Source organism: Myotis myotis, unplaced genomic scaffold (genome assembly GCF_014108235.1).
Source record: "Myotis myotis isolate mMyoMyo1 unplaced genomic scaffold, mMyoMyo1.p scaffold_m19_p_2, whole genome shotgun sequence".
Taxonomy (NCBI): Eukaryota; Metazoa; Chordata; class Mammalia; order Chiroptera; family Vespertilionidae; genus Myotis; species Myotis myotis.
In genome coordinates, this window is record NW_023416324.1 from 200,714,232 (window position 1) to 200,729,200 (window position 14,969).

Genomic DNA, 14,969 nt, shown 5'->3' on the forward strand with positions numbered 1-14,969 from the left:
CTATTTACTGCTACTCAGAAAAGAACCTAACCTGTAGTTTCAAATATGCTACATTATGCTGGTTAACACAGAGACCAAAAGTGTGTGTGTATGTGAGTGTGGGCGCACACACGTGTCTCTAATGTGGTAGTCTACACCTCAAATGTAGCAAGCTGCTTCTTAACAACAGAGACATGTTCTGACAAATGTGCTGCCAGGCAATCTCGCCGTGGGCGAACATTATAGAGTGCACTCGCCCAGACCTAGATGGTGTAGCTGACAACACACCTAGACTATATGGTTTCGGCGGCTGCTCCTAGGCTCCAAGCCTGTACAAAACAGCACGAGATAAAATCAAGCACATGAGAAAATGATACAATCAAGAGAAGTGGTGAACACGAAATGTATGAGGCTGCTGCCAGAATAACACTGCACACTGTTTTACAGCAAACTTTTTCACAAGTAGAAAGAGTACACCAGAGCACACTGAACTAATGATAAAAGTATCCTATAGTAGCCTGGCCGGGATGGCTCAGTGGTTGAGCGTTGACCTATGAACCAGGATGTCACAGTTCAATTCTTGGTCAGGGCACATGCCCGGGTTGTGGGCTTGATCCCCAGTGTGGGACATGCAGGAGGTAGCCTATCAGTGATTCTCTCTCATCACTGATGTTTCTATCTCTCTCTCCCTCTCCCTTCCTCTCTGAAATCAATAAAAATATATTTTAAAAAGTATAGTATAGTAAACGCATAAACAAATCACAGTTATTTGTTATCATTATCAAGTATTATATACTATACACTAATAGCCCTGCACACAAATCTATGCACCAGTAGCTCATTGCTGCCCTCCAATAGCTCTCCGCCCGCTGCCCCGCCCTCCTGTAGCTCCCTCTGCCTCCCCCCCGCACCCCCTCATAGCTTGCTGCCCTGCCCCCTCCTGTAGCTCTCCACCACCTGCTTGTAGCTCTCTGCCCCACCCTCCTGCTGATCCGTGATCCAGTCATTACATGGTCGTTATGCTTCATGGCGTAATGACCATTTGCATATTACATCTTTATTATATAGGATAATTGTGTGTGCTCTACTTTATGGGACTGGCAGGGCAGGTTTGTTTATACTAGCATCACCACAAAGAGGTGAGTAATGCATTGCACTATGACATTACAACAGCAACGACATCCCTAGGTGGTAGAAATTTTCAACTCCATTAGAATCTCATGGGACCACCCTGGTCTATGTGTTGCTCATTGACCAAACTTCCTTATGAGGCACATGACTAGAAGGGCACAGTAGGGTACTGCAAAGAGATGCCGCTCTCTCTTTTCAGGGAGGAAGACCATCGGGACTGTTTCAGGGGCCTCCTGAGTGATTTCCCCTTAGCCCTCACTCTCCCTGTCCTGCCCCAGAGTGACCTTCAATATGAATGTTGGGGCTGCTGCTGCTTTAGGAATTTGAAGATCATCAGGGATATAGTTAGCAGTTGAAAACTCTCTCAAAGAAAACATCTTGGGCCCAGCCAGCATGGCTCAGTGGTTGAGCATTGACCTATGAACCAGGTGGTCATGGTTGGATTCCTGGTCAGGGCACATGGCCAGGTTGCAAGCTTGACCCTCAGTGTGGGGCATGCAGGAGGCAGCCATTCAATGGCTCTCTCTCATCATTGATGTCTCTATCTCTCTCTCCCTCTCCCTTCCTCTCTGAAATCAATAAAAATATATGTTTTTTAGAAAAGAAAACATCTTCACTCTATAGGTTACAGGCTCTGTTGGCACAAGTCAAATGGGTGGGACTCATCAGTAGTGATGATGGTCACGAATTCCAGGTGGAGACCACAACACACCTCCAAAAACTGTACAATTTTTTAAAATATATTTTATTGATTCTCCACAGAGAGGAAGGGAGAGGGATAGAGAGTTAGAAACATCGATGAGAGAGAAACATCGATCAGCTGCCTCCTGCACACCCCCCACTGGGGATGTGCCCGCAACCAAGGTACACGCCCCTGACCGGAATCGAACTTGGGACCCTTGAGTCCGCAGTCCGACACTCTATCTACTGAGCCAAACCGGCCAGGGATGTAAGATTTTTTAAGTGTCACTAGGTTTTCATTGAATTTACTGCTTTAGTTTTCAATATTCTTACTCTGTTCTGAAAACAAAAATAGTACTTTTTCCTTATGGCCAAAATGTAAATATATCACATGTACTTTTCCCCAGGCCGGTGACTCACTGCAGATGTAATGACATGCTATTGTCAGCTTGATAGTTGATCAGTAAACTGGATGTGCAACTGTAGGGAAAATTCAGTGTTGGGAAATTAGATAAGCAAGATTAGCTCTAAAATAAAATCTCTGCTTGTTAAAATTATCTGCTCTAGCCAAAGTTAATGGGTATCAAAATTTGGAAAGTATATTTACAGTTTCAACTCATCCCTTCCGCTTTAATTTAATGAGCATCTACTAACTACCAGTCCGTGTGAAAGGGGTGATAATACAAAGATGAGGAGACACTGTCTTGCCCTTAGGGCCTTTTCAGGTTTTGGCTGAGACTGACCTTAAATCAAGCTTGCCAAAATAGAGCTATAAGCAAAGTGTTATGGGAGCACAGAAATTTGAAGAAATCTTTTCAGAAGATTGGACATTTACAGTGGGTCTTAGAAGGTAAAGATAAATTTTGAGAGAAAGAGAGGGAGAGAGAGAGAGAGAGAGAGAGAGAGAGAGAGAGAGAGAGAGAGAGAGAGAAGTGAGTCCAGGTATTCCAGAAATAGCCAGAGAGCATCTATGGAGGCAGAAAGAAGGGGCCATACAGGATGTGTTTAGGGAACTGGCTGGAGGGTACATGTCATAGAAAAGTGTAGTAAAATATAAAGTTAGTAAAAGTAATTGGGTCCAATGATACAGAGCTTTGAATACCCTTCTGATGGGTTTGAAGGTTTGAACCCCTTAGGCAAGTTATCATTCATCACACATTTTCAAGTAGGAGTGTGACATAGAGCAACCAGTCTTTGAAAGCGAACTTGGAGATAGCCTGGTGTGTGGATGAGTCTGGGAGAGTTGGGACGTAGGGAGTGTGTATTAGTCAGCTTGGCTGCCATAACAAGTACCATAGACTGGTGGCTTAAACAGACATTTATTTCTCACAGTTCTGGAGACTGAGATGTCCAAGGTCAAGGTGCTGGCCAATGTGTTGAGGGTTGTCTTTCTGGCTTGCGTAGGTCTGTCTTGTTGCTCTGTACTCACAAGGAGGGTGTGTGTGTGTGTGTGTGTGTGTGTGTGTGTGAAGTGGGAGGAGCTGAAGAAGGGGGAAGGGAAGGAGGGAGAAAAGAAAGAGCACTTGTGTTCTGGCATCTCTTTTTATAAGAATGCTAATCCCATCATGGTCACTCATGACCTCATATAAACATAATTACTTCTCAAAGCCCATCACACTGGGGGGTTGGGCTTCAATATAAGAATTTGGTGGGGGCACATACTTTCAGTACATAACAGAGAGGAATTAGAAGGCTCCTTAATAACCAAGACATTAACTAGCAGGATTAGAATTAAGGTTGGCAGAGTTACTCACATCTCATAGAGAATTCCTAGAGATGTTTTGGGGGACAATGTGGATAGATAAGACCTTAGATGGCTGATTAAATGTGAGGAGAAACAGAACCAAGGGTTAAGGTTAAGGATTAAAACTGTCAGTGTAATGATTAAACACACAGGTATACTAGTAAGAGTTAAACTACTGAGTTCACCCTTTAGCTGGGATATAGGGCTAGGTTCTTAAATTCTCTGTACCTTAGTTTCCTCATCTGTAGAATGGGGATAATAGCTGTAGCTACCTCACAGAGCAGTTGTGAAAAAGTTAAATGTGATAATGCACCAAGAACAATGCTTGCCCTTCAGCAAGACTCTACAACGCTAGATAGTATTTTATTACCTACTAGAGGCCTGGTGCACGAAATTCATGTCCCTCAACTCAGCCTGCACCCTCTCTAATCTGGGACCCTGGCGGGATCAGGCCTAAACTGGCAGTCAGACATCCCTCTCACAATCCGGGACCTCTGGCTCCTAACCGCTCACCTGCCTGCTGGCCTGATCCCCCTAACTGCTCTCCCCTGCCATCCTGATCCCCCTAACTGCTCTCCTCTACCAGCCTGATCGCCCCTAACCACCCTGCCTGGGCCCCACCACTATGGCTTTGTCCGGAAGGATGTCTGGAAGGTTGTCCAGAAGATGTCTGGTCTAATTAGCATATTATTCTTTTATTAATATAGATAACAATGAAAAATATATTCACTAACTTTAGAGTTGCTTCTTTCAATTTGGTAACATTTAAAACCCTAAGCATCAGGATTTGAGTTGAGAACCATTATGTAATTTTTTTCCCCTTGGTAAAAACCTTTTCATTTATTTTTTATTTCAAGCACTGTTATCACTAAATAGTCTTAATTGATATTTGTTGTTTATTTTTTAGCTTTCAGTGACTAAGACCTAAGAAAAACAGATGAATTTTTATTAAATTCTACCTTGTTTGTCCCACTTAATGGCTCTTGGACTGGATTGTTCCAGGAGGGAAGGGGAAGGGGCAACACAACCATTCTTTGTTTTCCTAGGGCACTGAGCTGGTGCTATTTCTAACATCTCCTGGAAGGAGATTTTACAGAAGTTAACAGATGGAGAACAACACAGCACACCCAGACATGCGGCCAAGCTGTGGGCTGCACTCAGACACAAACTCTTGCTTGGCCCATCTCTACTTCTCTTCTTGTCCGTTAGCACAACAGGAAACCAAGCTGTGGGTCATTGGAGAAGTCCTCCTTTTACTTCTAATGAGCATCAGGTTAGAGGTAATGACTAGGAAGAGGATTGCTTAACCAACAGTTTCAGATCTTACTCTAAAGTTTCTTTTATCTGATTAGGTTTCCATTTCAAATTCACCTAGGTATGAGATTGGAATTTGGTTTCTTGATGAGCTTCTTTGCAGGTCTAGCTACATTAGCCTTCTCCTCATTAGTTCTAGAGTGGTACAGCACAAGTCATTTCTGCAAAAGAGAGTAATATAATATAATATAATATAATATAATATAATATAATATAATATAATATAATCCTATCTAATAAAAGAGAAACATGGTAATTGGCGTACAACCGCTACCCTTCCCATTAGCTAATCAGCGAGATATGCAAATTAACTGCCAGCCAAGATAGCGGCTGGCAGCCAGGCAGCTTGAAACTAACATGAGGCTTGCTTGCTTCAGTGACGGAGGACTCCAACGTTCCCCGCCTGCCGCTGCAGGCCTCTGAGCTTGCAGTTTAAGAAACATTGTAACAAATATAGAAGCTAAACAAAACCCCAGAAACCTGCTTTCAGTGAGCCCGGGATCTCAGAGCTGGAGTTATACATTGTTTTGATTATAGAACCGAAACAAACCAGAGGCCTCAGAGCTGGAGCCTCAGAGCTGGAGCCAGAGCTAAAGCTGGCCCAGAATAAAAAAAAAAAGAAAAAAAGAAAAAAAGGAGCAGTTGGGAGCTTCAGGTGGCCTGAAAACAGTCCTCATCCCCTCACCCAGGCTGGCCAGGCACCCCAGTGGGGACCCCCACCCTGATCCAGGACACCCTTCAGGGCAAACCAGCCAGCCCACCCATGCACCAGGCCTCTATCTTATATAGTAAAAGGGTAATATGCCTCCCAGCACCGGGATCAGCGGAGCTGAGAGGCCTCCCGGCACCGGGATCAGCGTGACAGGGCAGTGCCCAAACCCCTGATCAGCCCTGCTCTGTGCCTGATAGGGGGGAGCTCCCCAACCCCCTGATTGCCCTGCAGCTCTGTGTATGACAGAGTGCGGCGCCTCAACCCCCTGATCGGCCCTGCTCTGTGTGTGACAGGGTACGGTGCCCCAACCCCGCCCCCCCCACGGGCCCTGCTCTGTGTGTGATGGGGTAGAGCCATAACCTCCCCATCGGCCCTGCCCTGAGTGTGATAGTGGGGGCACCCCAACCCCCTGATCGGCCCTGCTCTGTGGGTGATAGAGGGCGGTGCCCCAACCCCCTGATCCGCCTTGCCCTGAGTGTGACAGGGGGCGGTGCCCCAACTCCCCTATCAGCCCTACTCTGTGAGTGACAGGGGGGAGCTCCTCAACCCCCTGATCGGCCCTGCTCTGTGCATGACAGGGTATGGAGCCCCAACCCCCCTGATGGGCCCTGCTCTGTGTGTGACAGGGGGTGGCGCCGCAACCTCCCCATCGACCCTGCCTTGAGTGTGACAGGGGGTGGTGCCCCAACCCCCCAATCAGCCCTACCCTGAGCGTGACTGAGGGTGGCATCGTAACCTCCCAATCTGCCCTGCTCTGTGCATGACAGGGGAAGGTGCCCCAACTCCCCAATCGGCCCTGCTCTGAGCCCAACCAGGGGCTGCACCTAGGGATTGGGCCTGCCCTCTGCCACCTGGGAGCAGGCCTAAGCTAGCAGGGCATTATCTCCCGAGGGATCCCAGACTGCGAGAGGGCACAGGCCTGGCTGAGCGACCCCCCCCTCCCCGCCGAGTGCACAAATTTTTGTGCACCGGGCCTCTAGTATAATATAATATAATAAATATAATATAATATAATATAATATAATATAATATAATATAATTAATATAATTAATATAATGTAATATAATATAATATAATATAATATAATATAATATAATATAATATAATATACTAGAAGCCGTTGCACAAAGATTCATGCAATAGGCCTTCCTTCCCCTGGCTGCTGGCACTGGTTTTCCTCTGGCACCCGGGACCCAGGCCTTTGGTCCAGCTGCAGCAAGGCTTGGCTTCTCTGCTACAGTTTTCAGTCTTCAGTCTTCACTTCGGCCGGAGCCTTCAGTCGTTGCTCCATGCCTGCGTATAGAAGTTAACTGCCATCTTTGTTGGGTTAATTTGCATAGTCGCTCTGATTGGCTGGTGGGCATAGCGGAGTGACACCAATTTGCATGTTTCTCTTTTGTTAGTGTAGATAAACTAGAGGTCCTGTTATGTGTTCACTCAGCGAGATAGACCACTGACTCAGAATTTAAATTTAAGAGTCTTTATTAAGCTGGCCAGCTGACTGCAGTTACAGCACCCTGCCGAAGCAGAGGCTGAACTGCAGCGCTGACTTCCATGGCCAGTGACTACAGTTACAGCACCCTGCCGAAGCAAAGGCTGAACTGCAGCGCAGACTACAGGAGTTACAGCGTTTTTATTTGCAAAAACTGCAAAGTTACAAAACCTTAATTCCCGACACAGTATAGCATCATTACCTTCCTATCTATGTGTTTTAGGAACAGAGAATACAGCATACAGTGAAGGGACTATATCTCAAGGCCTGGCCTGATATCAGTACCTTCCTATCTATGTGTTTTAGGAACAGACAGCACAGCATGCCCAGTCTGGCCGAAGTGCCAGATATGCAGCCCCGTACAGTCCGGTGCACAAATTCGTGCATGGGTGGAGTCCCTAGGCCTGGCTGGCAACCAGGGCTAATCAGGGCCGGGCTGATCGGGGCCTGCTGGCAGCAGGGAGCGATGGGGTACGGGAGATTGTCCACCGGCCCTGAGGAGGGAGCTGGCCCTCAGCTCCTCTAGGAAAGGGGCCACATCCACCACCACCCACCCCCGGTTCCCCATCCCAGCCCGGGGCCCGAAGGCCCTGGCAGGGTTGGCAGAGGAGGCAATGGCCGCCAGGCCAGGCATGGAAGGAATGGATGCCAGGCACCGACACTGCCGGCCGGCCGTGGGAGGTTGGCTGTGGGAGCGCACTGACCACCAGGGGGAAGTTCCTGTGTTGAGGGTCTGCCCTCTGGTGGTCAGTGCTCATTATAGTGACTGGTTGACCTGTTGTTCGGTTGTTTGGTTGCTTAGGCTTTCATATATATACTAAAGGCCCGATGCAGGAAAATTCATGCAAGAATAGGCCTTCCTTCCCCTGGCTGCTGGCACTGCCTTCGCTCCTGCCAGGAGCTGCCTTCCATCTTCGGGCACTGCCCAGAGGCCCAGAGCGCCAGGGTGGGGTGGAATGCCTGCGACACAAATGTCCCAGCCTGGCCGCCACCATCTTTGTTGCGTAAATTTGCATATTCCCTTCTTATTGGCTGTGGGTGCTGCCATCTTTGTTGTGAAGTGACAGTCGATTTGCATATTCTGTCTTTATTAGGATATATGGGGCATTTGGGGCTCTTACATACAGTTGCCATTCTCTTCTGTTGACAGAGGTAATCCCACCCACGCAGTTCAGTCTCTCAAACATATGACTATAATAAAAATATGATTTAACACCTCTGCCTTGAATAACCAGTCAGGATCAGCAGGGTATATATGTTTTCCCTTTTTTTCCTATCTAATAAGAGGGGGCATTTATAAGCTTTGATATTTCCTAGGAATGAATTTTGCTGAAATTGGCTTTTTCCTTTAAGAAAGGGCTCTCTTACAATGAAAACAAAATGAAATCAAATCAAATCAAAGCTCTGAGATTCTCCAAGGGCCCTTTAGCACCACATATCTAGTGGTTCCCTATGAAACTTATATAGTTCACACGCAGGTCCACTTTGTTCTCGGACAGGAGACCAGTCTGTGTCAATCTGGGACAGAAATTCCATCCATACGTGGATGGAAAGCGGGTTAGCCCGGCAGGAAGCAGATGTCTATTGGTCTATTGGCTTGTACTTCGTTCACACAGGTAATGTGGCTTTGCAGGTCAGTAGCTCAACTCCCCCTGCTTGTTCTCTTCTGTTAAGTGGGGGATGTTTTCCCAATCTCTCTGCAGGGCAGCAGCAGTGTGCAGGGCCCCACATTTTCCTGGTGCTTTTGGGAGAACAGTGTGGCAGCAACAGGAGAGAAACTTGGCAGGGGGCACAGATGTTGCCTTGTCTAGTTCCAGTTACTTACCCAGTAGTCATTGCAGAGTGGGGAGGGGCCTCTCAAGCCCTCTTACCTCCCAGGAGTGTGCAAATTTGTTTCAGGAATGTGTGCTTGGGGCAGGGGTGGTTGAGATTGAGTGGTATCTCAAAATACCACGTGCAGGCGCGCACATACAGTGCGATTGAAACTTCGTGGCCCATGTGCAGAAGTCGGTATTTTGTGGAAGAGCCACACTCAAGGGGCCAAAGAGCTGCATGTGGCTCGCGAGCCGCAGTTTGCTGACCACTGTAGGGGTTCTGCATACTTTTTGTATAAAGCTCAGTCTTCAAATAATTTAAGACCAACGTCAGATTAAGAGAAAAAAAAAGGGCCGAAACCGGTTTGGCTCAGTGGATAGAGTGTCGGCCTGTGGACTGAGGGGTCCCAGGTTCGATTCCGGTCAAGGGCATGTACCTGGCTTGCGGGCACAGCCCCAGTAGGAGATGTGCAGGAGGCGGCTGATTGATGTTTCTCTCCCATCGATGTTTCTAACTCTCTATCTCTCTCTCCCTTCCTCTCTGTAAAAAATCAATAAAATATATTTTTTAAAAAAAAGAGAGAGAGAGAAAAAAAGGATATTTATAGGTGGCTGTCTTTGTCACACAAAGGATTATTTAAAAATATAATGGAAAGCTGTTCTTTGCCCTTTTAGAATAGTGTAAGAGCCTCCTGAGTGCATGTCCTTCTCTGGAGATCATGAAGAGCTGAGCTGAGGGGTGTGGGGAGTGCAGCCTCGAGGACACTGTCTGGTTAAGGCATTGCCAGATCCATGGCTTCCAGATGCACCAAGTTCATGGAGTATTAAAAGAAAATGAAAAGCAGAGATCAACTGAAATGGTTAATGTTATGTGTCTGCTGGGCTAGGCTTTGGTGCTCATGGTGGTTTGGTCAAACAACAGTCTAGGTGTTGCTGTGAAAGTATTTTTTTTTTTTTTAGTTGTAATTAACATTTCAATCAGTAAATTTTAATAAAACATATTACCGGCCATAATGTGGGTGGGCCTCACCCAATCAGTTGAAGGCCTGGAGAGAAAAGATGAAGGCTCCCTGACGAGGAGGGGGTTCTGTCTCCAGACTACCTTTAGAATCAAGACTACAACATCAATGCTCGCCAGAATTCCCAGCCTGCAGCCTGCTCCGCACATGAGACTTGCCAGTCCCCACAACTGTGTGAGCCAATTCCCTAAAATAACAAACCAACCTCACTCTCTCTCTCTCTCCTCCCCCTCCCTCCCTCCACACACACACACTATTGGTTTTGTTTCTTGGTTTCTCTGAAGAACCCTGAGGCACCAACATAAGATCATAACATTGTTCTAATTTTTACCAACTAAGGCCTCAAAACTGAACAAAAAGGAAATCTGTCATCTACTGTTTTTATCACTTCATAAAAGACAAACAAATTTCTATTCCCACAATAAGAAAGATGTCATATCAGAGTAAAGGAGAGTGTGTGTGTATATATATATATATCTTTATTGTTGAAAGCATTACATATGTCCCCCTTTTCCCACCATCGAAGGTCAGTTATATTGATTAAATAAATTATGTCCTGCTAAATAGCTTACCATACTGCCCTCCATTTTCCATTTCCCATGCACAGCTGGAAGTGTCTGACCAGTCTTCAGGAGTTGTGCTGTAGGTGACCCAACTTCTAATGGTTATTCTTAAGAGAACAGTCCCCCCTCCCCCACCCCCCCAAAAAATATTGTCTCCTGCTATAAGAACGTGGGAGAGCAAAAAAGGACCATAAGCCTTGAATTGTCCTTTTTTCCTTTCTGCAATCAGGACATAAAGGATCCTATCTCTGTTTATGTGCCAGGCTGACTCTTCTGTCTTTTTTCTTTTGTCACAGATGATCATAGAAACAGCTTGCTGTAAAAGCACCTCACAGTTCTCACTCTCACAGTTTCTTCTTAAATGTGACCACACTTCCTTTATGTCCTTTGCTCAGCTCAGCTGTTCATGCAGGGGCTGGGGAGGTTTTCCATCGCAGCTTTCTTAGAATTCATTGTCCTTGTAGAGTGTTAGAGCTGGAATTCCCCGAAAAGAGCATCAAGTTCTATTCCACTTGTTACAGATGATAAAAGTGAGGCTAAGAGAGGTGAGACAGTGCTCAGTAGTGAAGGGAGAGTTAGAACTCAGCTTCCCAAATGTCAGTTCAGCAATCGCCTTGCTCATCATAACTTCCTCTTCTGCCTTCATCACTTTCGATTCAGTTGCCACTTTCCCCTAGAAGAGCCCTTCTCATTTTACATCGCCCTTTCCCTTGCTTTGAAGATTCATACCCGAAACTCTGTTTAGCTATGCCTTGGCTTTCTTCCATATTCTATATATTGACTAGCCTCTCTTAACCTCGTTTTATCTAGGTTAGGTACTTCCCCACATCTCTCTGCTAATTTGTAAGGGCTTGACCTTCAAAACAGTCTTAGCCCACCGTGCCCGTGGAGCCTGAGAGGATGAATAAAAATACTCGCTTGAAATTATTGCCTATGTTTGTTAAAGCTACAGAATTCATTTTTCCTCATACAGTACTTTTTAAAATGTCTTTATTGATTTTTTTTTTTTTTGAGAGAGAGAGAAAAAGGGAGAGGGAGAAAGAGACAGAAACATCAAAGAGAGAGAAACATCATCACATCATCCATCGGCTGCCTCCTGCACGCCCCCTACTGGAGATCAAGCCCACAACCCAGGCATGTGCACTGACTGGGAATCACACCTGTGACCTCTTGGTTCATGGGTCGATGCTCAACCACTATAACCCATACAGTATTTGCAGTAGCTTTACATACTTGTTATTTTTCTGACACTTGACATTTCATCTCTTGGGTAAAAGGTGTTGCCAGTTTTCTTTTGGAGCCGCACATTTATCCAAGTTTCAGATTCTCATCTATTTTCAGTTGTGCTCTCAGTTGAGTTTCCTCCAATTGCAAAAATGGTCCTTCTCGGTCTCTACTTAAAGAAACAAAATCTGAACGCAAATTGAGAGCATCTCAACCAACAGTGAGTCATGGACCTCAGCCTCCACCCCTTCTAAGCAGTCCAGCAACCCTTCCTGTTATAGCCAAGACATCTCTCATTTCTCAGGAAGCAGCTATTCACCACTTCCCTTGTGTCTCTCACCTCATCATCTTTTTCTTCTCACTCATACAAAATAGAAGCAGCCAGATAGGGACTTTCTCATGTTACTCTACAACCAATCTCCCTCAAGAATATTCATCTGCAGTTTGACCTACCCTCAGACAGTGTCAAAGCCTGAGGCGATCCTAACCCTTTTGACAGATCACGAGTGCTATTCTGTTCCATCTCTTCAGTACTCCTTTTATTATTGCTACCTCTCTATCTTCAACCTTTCTACTAGATCAGTACTTTCAGCATTTATTCACTTTCAAGTATTTCCCAACTTAGAAAAAAAAAAAGAACAACAACTTTGGACACATCCTCTCTGACTTCAGCTTCACTTTATGACCAAACTTCTTAGAGATCATGCCCCAAATCCACTATCTGACTTTCCCATCCACACTTTCAATCCATTGTGATCAGTTTTTGCTCCCAAAGGTCCATTAAAACTATTCTCATTGAATTCCTGGTTGCTAAATCCAACGGACGTTTTTCAATCCTTATTTATTTGATCTCTTGGCAGAATCCTTTTCAGTTGACCAAGAGTCTTGAAGGCTTTTAACTCTGACCCAAAGCCTACAGGGCTTGTTAGAGTTCCTGGCACAAAACAAGTCTCAATTTGATGAAATAATTAAAATGGAAAATAGGTAGGAGCCAAATGGTGAAGGCTTTTACCTCTGAGCTGTGAGGATTTTTACTCTCTAGGCAATAGTAATCTAGAAAAGTCTTTGCGAAGGAAGTAGCATTGCCACATCTTTGGGGAAGTAAACTCTGGGGCAATGGATGGTTTGGAGCAGTGGTATGAATGTGCGATTTACATCACTGGGGAATTTGTGAGATGAAAATTCTTGGGTCCCACCCCTGACTATTAATTCTGAAACTCTGAAGGTGTGGCCCACTGATGTATGTTTCATAAAAGTCAAAATCAGAGAACCAGTGGTTTGGAGGAGAAATGGAGACACAACAAATGAAAGTTAGCAAAAGCCTGAAATAGTCGTGAAGGTGGGTGGAGAATGACGTATGTGGAGACAATGTGTAGTATTCAGTCACTGGATGAAGGCCTTAGGCATTTTGTTGAGTAGCTACTGACTTTCTTTTAGAGGCAGTCCTGAGGTTGCCTCAGAATTCTCTCATTCTCTCAGCAGATCCTTACTGGGCTGGGAGTCATTTAATATTAATGGGGAGAACACAGGCCAAGACCAGAGCTAAAGTTATGACCATCACTGTTTCTACTAGACCAGTGGTGGGCAAACGCATTAGTCAACAGAGCCAAATATCAACAGTACAACGATTGAAATTTCTTTTGAGAGCCAAATTTTTTAAACTTAAACTACATAGGTAGGTACCTTGTTACTAATTTAATTAGGGGACTCTTAAGGCTTAGGAAGAGCCACACTCAAGGGGCCAAAGACCCGCATGTGGCTCGCGAGCCAGTTTGCCAACCACTATACTAGACCATCTCCTCCAAGATCCTGGTAGATACATACTGTGAGCCCTTTTAGTACTTAGTGGTGGACAGTGGGAAGCTCTCCAAGGTCACCCCACCTGTGAACAATGAACACTTTTAACAGGAAAACTGACATTTGCATAACCAACAGGTTTACTCTTTCCAGGATCTTCCCTTCAGTTTCAGCTGGCCCAACAGGCAGTCCATGTGGTCCTGAGGGACAGCCAAGGTGTATGGTGGCTCGCAATAGTTCACTTTTACAAACCAATTTTCTAAGATCTCAAATTAGGAGGGCATTGGACATGGACATGGTCCAGTGGATGAAGTTAGGTGTGACGGAGTTTCAGTTGCAAGCTAGAGAAAACAACTAGTTGACTCAGGCTAAAAGGGAATTTATTTAATAAACAGAGAGCACCCAGGAGGCTTGGAACCTGGCAGGAACAAATGTGAATCAACTAGTAGGTTCATGGCCAGACTTACACAGAGCAATGGATACTCAATACCAGGAGCCCGCACTGGACATAGGATACCAGGTGTTGCCTCAATTGATAGTCAGACACAGCTGCTCTCAACATAGATCCTTTCCTACCCAGTTTGTGTCACTAGTCAAGGGTGGGGTGGGGGTACACCCCAGATTCAAGGGAGGCTGGGGTTGTAGTTTTGCTTCCAGAGGTGAAGGTGGTGTGTGCCACCTGGGATGGACCTCTGATGCAGGGAAGCAAAAACAAACTAAAAAACCCTACTGATGTAATTTCAAGTCATGTGGAGTTTTCAAGATAAAGGGATCTAAGACATCCTCTAGTTCAGATCCCCAAAGTCAAACCTTTGAAAAACTTTTATGAATAGAGGGCAAATATATAAATTATACTAGGGGCCCAGTGCACGAATTCGTGCACCTTTAAAGGAACTGTGGCTGTGAGGCTGCAGTAGGCACAGGGGCTGGTCCTCTGCACCCCAGCCTGGCCCCTCCCACTGTGGCCCCATCTGCTGGCAGCCCCGGCTCCCGCTGCTGCTGCTCCCACTCCCACGTGCTGACGGCTCAGAGCTATTGGGGCTGGCGCCAGCACATGTGGGTGGTGGCTGCTGCCCCGATTGCCCCTCAGGAATAGGGGGAGGTGGAGAAGCCCTCAGGAGCAGTCGGGGCTGGCACTGGGTGCTGGCAGCAGGTGCAAGAGGAGGCTCCGGCGCCAGCAGCGGGTGCAAGTGGGGCAGGCGCCAGCAGCAGGTGAGTGTGGCATGCAGGAGCAAAGAATTTTCAGTAACTACCAGAGGCTCATCCCAAAGACAGCAACCTGACAGCAACTGGTGTCCTGCCTTGGTCTGGCATTCCCCCTCACCTGCTCCACCATCCCACTGTGGCTGATGCCTGCCATGTTCTGTGCTCTGCTACCTGCTGCCGATGCCCACCATGTTCCGCACGTGCCCCCTGGTGGTCAGCGCAATCATAGCAACCGGTTGTTAGGCTGTTCCACTGTTCAGTCTATTTGCATAGTAGGGTTTTTTATATAGAT